This window comes from Meriones unguiculatus, chromosome 3, assembly GCF_030254825.1.
Source record: "Meriones unguiculatus strain TT.TT164.6M chromosome 3, Bangor_MerUng_6.1, whole genome shotgun sequence".
NCBI classification, from domain to species: Eukaryota; Metazoa; Chordata; class Mammalia; order Rodentia; family Muridae; genus Meriones; species Meriones unguiculatus.
In genome coordinates, this window is record NC_083351.1 from 98,953,934 (window position 1) to 98,963,976 (window position 10,043).

The 10,043-nt window shown below is 40.9% G+C and overlaps 1 pseudogene; it reads left to right on the forward strand.

Moving 5' to 3' along the window:
* The first annotated feature begins 8,200 nt into the window (after window positions 1-8,200).
* Window positions 8,201-8,760, forward strand: LOC110562136 (serine/arginine-rich splicing factor 3-like; annotated as a pseudogene).
* The last annotated feature ends 1,283 nt before the right edge of the window (window positions 8,761-10,043 follow it).

Below are 10,043 nucleotides of genomic sequence, written 5' to 3' on the forward strand. Positions count from 1 at the left end.
TGGAGTTATTTCCAAGAACACACTGTACTTATAAATTTGTGAAGAAAGATCAGTTCCCTTGAAACAACACATTAAAGTTAAGAACTGGACTTTCAACCTATCGTTCTTTCTGGGAGACCCATCCCAGGAGTCACTGACTAACCGGGCTAATTGGAAGAGAAAAATGTGCATCCAATCTTCCCCCTGCATATACATTAATTTCCTTTTATTTTCAGCCAAGACTTTTTCAGACACTAATTGTATTGATTTGTAGTTCCAAACAAATGAAAACTCCTAAGAGAGAAAGCATTTATGAAGGGCAATTCACAAAGAAAACAAAGACACAGAAGGTCAAAAGTGTTATAAAACCTAAAATGTTATTCTTCTGACAACCTATTTTATGATGCTAAAGTCACTTAAAACTCACTAGAAATGCCACCTTGCACACTCTGAAGAAGGAATAACTGCATGTCTGAAATAATTGTCAACATGACAGAGAACTTTTGTTTTAATGTAAGGCAGTCCCCCAACTGACAAATGGGCTGTGCTTAAAAACTTCTTTTGAAATTAAGTAATTAGAACTTGGGCCAGTTCACAAAAATTAACCCTAAATGTTCATTCGCCAAGACCCACAAACCAAGGTCTTCAAACATCAGAGGTCTAGTGTCCCGTGGTGCTGGAGGTGGTGGTCCACAGAGAAGGTGTTCTACGTATATATGTGGTCGCTTCTTCCCCAGGGCTGTTAGAGACAGCCTCTCCATGTCCCATGGGGTGGTTTGCATTGTTAACCACAGAATCAGACTTCTGGGAATGTCTGTGAGGGAATGCATGCTCTCAATGTGGGTAGTGTCATCCATGGGCTGGGCTCCCAAACTGAATAAAAAGGCACACCAGCATTTTTCCCTCCCTGCTCCCTGATGGCCACAATGTGAACAGCTGCCTAGAGTTCCTCCATCCTTAACTGCTCCTCTGTGATGAACTGCACTCTCAAACCTGAGACCAACCCTCCCTTTCCTTCCCAAGTTCCTCTCATCAGATATTTGATCACAGCAACCAAGCAAGAATTAACACCTTCTTCTAGTTTCTACATTTTTCCAGTTTCTGGGGTTTGTTAGTTGTTGAGGGCAGCTGATGTATCTGATCAGTCTTTAAAAGTCTTTTTTATAAGGACACAAGTCACATGAAATCAGAACCTCTACTCCTCAACTCCAGTATGATGTAAAGTTAAACTTAACTAAACGTGCCTGCAATGGCCTTTCACCAACATTTTCTGGGGTACATAATCCAGCACATACACTCCTGGGCATTTGGGAAGGATGATCTTCAGCAGCATCTTAGCCAAAGAGCCAGTGTAAGCCTTTGCTTGTTGGGCTTGTGCACTGGGATGAAGGAAAGGGAGATAGGGTTGAATTTTCCACACTATCAAAGGGTGAACCTTTCTTCTGTGTGAGCTGAAGCAGAGGGCTGATACATGGTGCTGGACACTAAGGGACCAGCCTGAGTCCTGCAGCAGAGGTTTTGAAATATGACACAAGTTGGACTCTCTTGGAAGGTGGAATGTGTTAGAGAACTAAGTGGCTAGAGACAGCCTTGAGTTTTTAGGTGGGCTTCACATTTCTTTTCTTTTTTGGGGTGAGCAAAGGGTAGAAGAAATAGTGCCTTTATTCACTGAATTGCTGGTTTCCATGAAATATTTCATACACTCCCTCTAAATTCATCCATGTTCCACCTTACTCTCAAACTGATAGCCTCCCTTCTCTGATTGTTAGTTACAGGTATATGTATACATGTATAAATATGCATGACTATAGAAATGCAACCTAATGAGTCCATGTTTGTGGTTTGTGTGTATGTGGTTTCAGGACTGACCATTTTGTATTAGATAATTAAGTAGGGAGCTTATCCCTGGGAAAAACTAATTCTCCCTCTCTCAGCAGTCACCAGTTGCCTGTAGTTCTCTGTTGAGGGATGGGACCCATGAGCTTTTCTCCCTTTTTCGTTGGCAAGTTTATTGAGTTTGCCATTGTTCGGGTCATGTTTATGCAGCCATTTGTAGGAGACACTATTTCACAGCAGACTTCCTAGAATTCTGGGTCTTATGACCTTTGAACCCCTCTTCCTCTGTATTCCCTGATATATAGATGTAGGAGCTTAAATGTAGATGAGTCTATTGGAGCTGGGCTCCCCACAACTGATCCACTGATCTCTTTTTTGTTTCTGAGGTTCATGTCTCTAATGAGTACCCAGGCAAGACTGATGGTACCAGTCTGGGTCAAGCTTTGAGAGCTGTTGTTAAGATGCATCCTTTACAGGAGTGGAGAGAGTGGGCTTCAGCACAAAGAAAATACTTACAAAGTAGATAAAAACCTTTTCCTCCTTGTGGTATGAAGGTTCACAATGAGGTTAATGGTGATCTCTCCTGAAAGGCAAGTCAACCAGGAACTTGTGAATGTGGTCTTACCAAGAGACAAACATGGCAGAAGGGGCTGCAGGTAGAATTAAGGGTCTCAGGGTGAAACACATCCTGAGTAAATGGCATGAACAAGATGCAATGGTAGATTTCTTTATCAAAGACAGGAAAGAAAACTCAGACACAGAGGCAAAGTCACAGGCAGGAGCAGTGGAGCCCAACCAAGAGAAGTTAGGAACCAGTAGAAGCTAAAAGAAGAAAGCAAGTATGCTTTCTCAGAGTGTGTGGGGGAGCATGGTCATGCCAAGGCCTTGACTATAGATAGCCTCTCAGGCCAAGAGAGAATCTTTTTCTGCCCTTTTAGGCCATCTGGCTTGGAGTAATTTGTTATAGCAGCTGTAAGAAACTAATGCAAGGACATTCCTTGGCTGTTTTTTTTTAAATTGTATCATTCTATATGTATGAATATTTTGGCAGTATGTGTGTATGCACATACCTGGTGCTTTAGAAATCAGAAGATATCAGACCCCCCCCCCCGGAGCCAGAATTACAGATGGTTTTGAACTGCCATGTGGATGTTAGGGATGAAATCCAGGTCTTCTACAAGAGCAACAAGTGCTCTTAACTGCTGAGCCAATACTCCACCCTCCTTGACTAGAGATTAAATAAGCCTAAAATAATCCAAAGACAAGAGATGGATGAAGTTCAAACTTGTATTAGTCAGCCTTTAACATTTCTCATCAAAGAATACAGACTTCAAATGAAATATAGCACCATGTAGAAAATTTGTGAAATTTTTTAGAGAATAAAAATGTGCTTCACAGAGAGTGATTTTACGTACTGAATAAATTATTATGTTCTTAAAATTATGTGTGTGAGCAAGGCACTAAGGCAATGAGCCAGTGCAAGCAAGTGCTACTGCAGTTAGCTGATGACTCCAATGCTCAAATTGCACACATGCACGTGCCTTCTTCTCACCAAAGGTAAACAAGGGATAAAAAAGATGCTAAAGAGATATGTAAACTCAGCCTACAACTGAATATTACCACCAAGATAAAAAACCTGGTAGCAGGTGCTGAAAAGATGTGAAGATGAGAACTTCAGAACCCTCAGCTCCAGCTCCAGCTGGCTGTCCTTGATTCTGCCTGCTTCCTCTCTGCAGTGGGCAGGACCAGGATCCACAGACAAGAGAACCAGGCAGGGATCAAGACTTCAATGCTGGATCAGAGCTATACTTGTATTAAATTGAGTCATTATGTAGTAATCCATGTCCAAAGCCTTCAAGCTGCCTACTCTTTTGAAAATCAAGGATATATGCATCATAAAAAAATGAGCCACTCAGAGTCACACAGATCTTGTATTATTTTTGTGGCTTATTCTAGAAATGTGAACTTGTCTCCAGATATCATTTTGAGGGTAGACCTGAATACAATACAATAAAATAATCAGGCCCTGAGTTTGAATCAGTGCAGGCAAGTGTAATGGTGAGAGCTCTGGGTACAGATCCCAAATTCCTTGAGAACTTCTGTCTCTGGAGGATTCTCTATGGCAGTGAAGGCAGCTAGGAAAGCCCACTATGAAAGACAATGGTTCCTAAGGCTGAGCCTCTTCAGCAGGTATTGCAATGCTCTACTATAGTGAAAGTTTTGATTACTTTAAAAACTCAGTTATGTAAATATATTTTTGTTTTAACCCCAAGTGTGGGATATGGGTCTGCCTTAGTTTTCCACTCATGATAATTGCGGCTCAGAGAGGAGCATGATCTATGCAATCATCTGGTTTTATAGAGTCCTGCCCATTTGTTGCTCTGCAGGTTTACTTCCTCAACCCACCATTGCACCTGGTTTTTCTCACATGCTTTACTTCAGCCAGGACTTAGATGAGATGATGATGGCTCCCAAAGTCCTGACCATACCTTTCCCTCCAGGCACAGTGGAGCTGAGGACAGAAAAAGCCATAGCAGAGAAACTCCACCTTCTCCAGAACTCACCACAGGAACATCCCACTTTCCTCTTCCAGAACTGGCTAGACTTTGCCATGCCCATCCCCACCCTACAACTGCCATTACTGGCTGCTCTAAAGCCAGCCCAGTAAGAGAGGAGAGCAGACCACTTCATGGCCAGTTCAAAACCCTAAGTGAAGAATTAAAAATACTGAAATTTTATGAGAGTTTTTTTTCTCTTAGAGCCCTATTAACTGCATCAGACTGCTTGTTTTTCTTATTCATAATTTCTCCAAGTAATTAAAAATGATGGCAGAGTATACAGCTTAAAACCTCAGTGATGGAGAGCATGTTGTGTGCTTCATCTTTAGGAAATGCTATCAGATTTTTCTGGCACTGAAGAAAGTCAATTTACCAAACCCAGCAGAAAGTGCTTATATGATAAACCTGTTAAAACATTTTCCCTTGGAAACATTTGTAATCTACTGTACCAGGGATGAAGAGTCCCTATTAAAAATATATCAACACCTTCATAAACACCATTTTCTCTATGCAATTTATTCTGAGGAATAACAGCCAAACCACAAGTTTGTTGATAATCAATTTTCCTTCTTTATGTAATGCATTGGAAGAGTATCTGTTTCTCAATAAAAGGAAAGCTCAAAATAGCATTCAATTATAAGATATGTAATACTGCAAAGCCTCCTGATGGTTCCCTCTCTGTGGGAACATCCCTACATATTAGCCATTAGACTAAACCCTGACCCTCAACAGGACATTCTTTTCTGCATACATCATCATTTTTGAGTGGGGTTCTTTGACTTCAAACCTGAACACTGAACACTGAGCTTTGGCTACATCATAAAGTATGCCTCCTGTGTCTATATGTAACTTAGATGCCCTTCTCATCATGTCTCCTCCATTAGAGAGAATATAGCAGGGCACAAAGCACAGGCACTTAGCAGATCCCATTAACAAAGAATAATTCGGACTCCTGAAGGTGTCTTGTTTTGACGTTTGTAAAGTTGATGGTAGACTATAACTATATGGTTTTTAATGCTCGTTCTCCATCTCTCCTCTGTAACAGAAACCTCATAGAGAATACCCTCAGGCATATGTGTTAGAGGCCCAGCTCCTCTCCATGCCCATGGCCGTAGTAATCACCTCCAGTATAGGCAGTCATGTGAAGGATGAACTCCTCTCCACTCAGGGACTTAGTTCAAACCACTGGAGAATAGACACTGCCCCAAGGATTTTTTTAAAGGATTTAGAGCGTGTTGAGAAGCCATCAACATGGAGCTAGCACAGAGCTATGCTGGGGACCATCTTTGCCAATGCCTGTAGGATCTGCCTGGAGAAAAAGGTGGCTCAGAGGACTCAAAAGGCAGAAAGCTGAGAGAACGTGAGCTTGTTTCACCGCATGTGCTCCTCAAATCTGTACTCTTCTCAGACAGTCCTAGGCTTCTGTGACACAAGACACATACACTGGACAAATTTTAGTTTAATTTCTGTGAGTTGCTACTAAAATTATTCTAAAATAGAAACTAAGGAGGGAGGAGAATGAGCGTATCTTGTTTGTTTTTAAGGATAAGAGCTTTTACTCTTCAACAGACAGTGCCTAAAGAAACCAGGTCCCTCACTCACTCTGTAACAATCAAGTCCAACTTCTAAAAGAAAAGGAAGAAGGACAGGAGGAAAGGAGAGAAGAGAGAGGAAGGGAGAGGTAGAGAGACAAAGTGAAAGAGACCAAGAGACAGACACAAAGAGAATAGCATTATGTAAGGACAAAAGTATCATTAACCTTCAGAAAAAGAGGACTCTTCAGAAAAATGTAAGATTTGGATGGATGGATCGATGGATAGATGGATAATCTGCTGCAGGAATTGACTCAGAAACTATGTGAGGGAAATATCCCACAGCATTTCTACACCCTGCTCTGAGAGGGAAGAGACAGGCTGATTTCTTGAGCTCACTGGCCAGTTCTCATGGCCAAATCAGAAAGATCTGGGTTCTGTAGGAGATCTTGTTTCAAAAATAGTGAGGGGAGGAAGGAAGATGGAGAGGGAGAGAGAGAAGAAGAAGAAGAAGAAGAAGAAGAAGAAGAAGAAGAAGAAGAAGAAGAAGAAAAGACAGAGGGAGAGAGAGAGAGAGAAATGATGGAGTGATTGAAAAAAGACAGCCAACACTGACTTGACCTCGGAACTCTGGCCTCCACGTACACATGTGATACATGCATACACACGTGTACACACCACACACACACTAGGTTTCCCTAGTCTAGGTGCTACAATTAAGCTAAGGTAACCAGTAAGAGGATGAATTTTTATTGCCTGTAGGGTTAGGTATCTACCCAGATTTATACAATACTCAACACTAAGTACATACTATAGGAAACATGCTATTGTGAGATTGAGAACTTCCAACAAACAAACGATGGAGTATTTGGGCTGAAGGCCCAGGTACCTTTCTCCTGATGCCTATTCAGTTTGCCCTCCAGACAAATATGCTCTCTTTATGTGGGCAATTTTAGAACACATTTTCAAGCATATTCTCCTTTCAAATAATTAAAACCTCACCAGGACCTAGTGGCATGGACCAATAAACCGACTATACAGGAGACTAAATCACAATGACCACAAGGTCACATCCTACCTAGACTGCCAAGTGAGCTCCAGGCCAACCCAGGCATCTCAGCAAGACCCTGTTTCAAGAGCCACATATGCAGGCACATGCCTTTAATCCCCACACCCAGGAAGCAGAAACAGGAGAATCCCTGAGGACAGCGTGGTCAACAGAGATGCCTAATAATACAGTCTTGAAAATAATCTTAATGCAATAATTAAAAGTTACCACGGCCAGCATGATGGCCCAGTAAATAAAGGTGCCAGATGCCAAGACTGGCAAACTAAGTTTGATCTCCAGGACATATAAAAAAAGAGAGAACTGAATTCTACAAGTTTCCTGTGTGCGTGCACACACACACACAAACACACTTTTTTAATTTAAAATAAATTTAACTTAAAAAAATTAAGGAGGCTCTCTCAGTAGAATGATTGCCTAGTATGGGCAAGGTCCTGAATTAAATCCCCACACAACAACAACAAAAATCACTTCTAGATCTCTTGGAATGCATAGAGAGTGACTAAAATACTTAACAGAACTTGGCTTTCTCTGTACAGCTATAAAGAAGAACCAAGGGAGTGATAATAAGAACTTAAGCCTGATATATCAATTACACTGATAAAGACTACAGTCAAAACTCAGACCCAAAGGCCACCAGAAAGCCTGAGTTTACCAACATGTTAGGTTAAACATTTTTAATCAACACCATTTGGGGCATAGGAATATAGATTCAAAAATGTGCTTTATTCACTGCAGTTTAGTTTTGAACTTCCATGAGCCGTCTGAGGGGGAAGAGGATGAGCTAAATTTAAAAATAATCTTTTATGCCATTTGTGCTGGAATTATTGCTAGAATAATGAAGTTTCATGGCTATAATTCAAACTAGGTTTTAGTCTTTTGGTTTAACTGCAGCATAGCTAAAATTCAGAAGCTTTTATAGTGTTCAAATCCACATAATGATGGTTAAAAACACTAGAGAAATTCAATTATAGTAGAGGAGAGTTTAGTTTTTTCTCATTCTTATTTTTTAAAAGGGGCTTCAATGGGAGATCTGCTAAATAAATATCTCCTTCCAAAGAACCAAGAGAATGTCTATAAAAAATAAGGAGTTTTTTAATTAATTAATTAATTAATTAATGTTTGTTAATCCACAAACATTAGAAGTATGTGGATTATTACAAATAGCATAGCGCCGCCATTTCGTGGATGTCATGAGGTAGCGCGCATCGTTCGGAGCAGAGCCGGAGGCGAGCGGGGCAGCCTGTCAGAGCGTTGGGGTTTGAGCTTCGGCTTGTTGAACCCAGGGTCTCGAAATGCATCGTGACTCCTGTCCATTGGACTGTAAGTGTTATGTAGGTGATCTTGGAAACAATGGGAACAAGACTGAATTAGAATGGGCTTTCGGCTATTATGGACCAAACGGAAGTGTGTGGGTTGCGTGAAACCCTCCTGGCTTTGCTTTCGTTGAATTTGAGGATCCCCGAGATGCTGCTGATGCTGTCCCGGAGCTAGATGGAAGAACACTATGTGGCTGCCATTTAAGAGTGGAACTGTCGAATGGGGAAAAAAGAAGTCGAAATCGTGGCCCACCTCCCTCTTGGGGTCGTCGCCCTCGAGATGATTACTGTAGGAGGAGTCCTCCACCTCGGCGCAGATCTCCAAGAAGGAGAAGCTTCTCTCGAAGCCGGAGCAGGTCACTTTCTAGAGATAGAAGAGAAAGTTCTCTGTCTCGTGAGAGAAATCACAAGCCGTCTCCATCATTCTCTAGGTCTCGTAGCCTGTCTTGGTCAAATGAAAGGAAATAGAAGACCAGGATTGAATTTGATTTGAACTTTAGTTTTTCATAGACTGAAATAAACCTAGATCCTGCCCAGTTAAAGTGTGATGTGCTAATGATATAGAAACAACTGGCAGAAATTGAACATTCTTTGTTTGGAAATGTAAAACTAAGATACCAGTGTCCTATCAGTTTAATGGTACATTGTAGAGTTAAACTTTGAGTTACTGTGCAAGAATATTTTTTCATGTTGTCATTTGTAATATGTTTTTGAGAATCCTTGGGATTAAAGTTTTGGTTACAAATTTGTTGTTTAACTTGAAAGCCTGTTTTTCCTTGCACACACAAATCTGAGCTTAGTATCAAGTCCAGGTATAACATTCCTATTGGAAGCCATACTTATATTTTCTTGTAAAGTGCTTTGAATTAATAAAATACTAGCATAACTGTATAATAATCAGTTGAGTGAGCCACTGTTGCCACTGGTCTTACCCCTGGGGAAGCACTTGGGTGCCCAGTTCATTCTTCCCAAGAAACAGCTGAGAGGCCACTGGGTTAGCTAAGGAATTTTTCTTTGCTTTTTCTCTGAGTTAGGCAGTTTTAGGAGCTGAAGCCAGTTCAGGATCATGACACTTAGTGACTAACATTTTAGAAGTGAGCACGAGCACCAGCGTGGTATATTGTAACTCTTTTAAGTTGCCCATAGAATGTGAATTTGATCTTCACAAAAACATTCAACAAAGTTTCTAATTCATTTCACTTTATAACTTGGGTGTTGCATGGGATTCCAAACTGATCCATTGTGATGTACAGTCCACAATATGGCTAATGTAACAATGCACAGTTAAATACGGAGGCATGCATACCCTTTCTCTTAGAAATTGGAGGAGTTGTGGTTTCAGATTTTTTTTGTGTGTGTGCAACTAGATTAAATCATAATGCAACAGTCTTGTAGCTTAAGTTTTCTTAAATGTGATCTTTTGAGATAGTCTTTTGGATGTTATGCTGACTTTAAAATAAATTCAATCTGTAAGCTTATAAGTTGTCCACATGCCCCCACCAATTATTTGTTAGCTTTAAGCAAAACATCTCACTAAGAAAGGAGAGAATTGTGTCCGGAAGGTTCCAGCATGAGCCTTTGAAATAGGTACCCATCTTCCAAAAGATACTTTTAGCTCCCTGTTAATGTGGTAGAGGTTTGGACCCTTTGTCCTTCATGGTCGGCTCCTCATTGGCATTAACCTAACTGGTTATTGGTCATTAATTTGTTGGACTGGAAGTCCCAGCACAATTTCAGCTTACAGAAAACACAG